The following is a 941-nucleotide window of genomic DNA, read 5'->3' as shown; positions in this document are numbered from 1 at the left end:
CATGTTGCAGGTGACGTGTGACAGGTGACAGGTGTGACAGGTACAGGTGTGACGTGTGACAGGTGACAGGTACAGGTGTGACAGGTGACGTGTGACATGTGACAGGTGACGTGTGACAGGTGACAGGTACAGGTGTGACAGGTGACAGGTGTGACACGTGGCGTGTGACAGGTACAGGTGTGACAGGTGACGTGTGACATGTGACAGGTGACGTGTGACAGGCGGGCAGGTGACACGGGGAGGTGACAGGTGCCGTCTGAGCGGGGACGTGTGACGTGTGACGCGTGACGGGACAGGTGACAGGGACAGGTGACACGCGATGTTTGACCCCAGCGCCGCGTGCGGGTGACGCAGAGGTGCCACCTCCCCGTGCCCAGGGATGAAGGATCCCAGAATAACCAGGGCGGGATTAGGGCGGGGCCTGTCCCGGGACTGGGGTGACACCGGGTGACACCGGGCGGGAGGGACACCCGAGAGACACCGGTGACACCCAGGGCAGGTGACACCTGGCACAGGTGACACAGGGCACCGGTGACACCCAGGGCAGGTGACAGAGGGCATAGATGACACAGGGCACAGGTGACAGCCGGGGCAGGTGACACGGGGCACCTGGAGGACACAGGTGACACCTGGCACAGGTGACACAGGGCACCGGTGACACCCAGGGCAGGTGACACAGGGCATAGATGACACAGGGCCCCGGTGACAGCCGGGGCAGGTGACACGGGGCACCTGGAGGACACAGGTGACACCTGGCACAGGTGACAGAGGGCACAGGTGACACCAGCTGGGGGCGACACCAAATGTGGGTGACAGAGGGTACAGGTGACACCCAGAGCAGGTGGCACGGGGTACAGGTGACACCAGATGTGGGTGACACGGGGCACAGGTGCCACGGGGCACAGGTGGCACTGCAGGTGGCACGGGGGGGCGGATGTGGC

The sequence above is a fragment of the Corvus brachyrhynchos genome, unplaced genomic scaffold (genome assembly GCF_000691975.1).
Source record: "Corvus brachyrhynchos isolate BGI_N302 unplaced genomic scaffold, ASM69197v1 scaffold928, whole genome shotgun sequence".
Classification (NCBI taxonomy): domain Eukaryota; kingdom Metazoa; phylum Chordata; class Aves; order Passeriformes; family Corvidae; genus Corvus; species Corvus brachyrhynchos.
Note: the sequence above shows the minus strand (reverse complement) of the source record.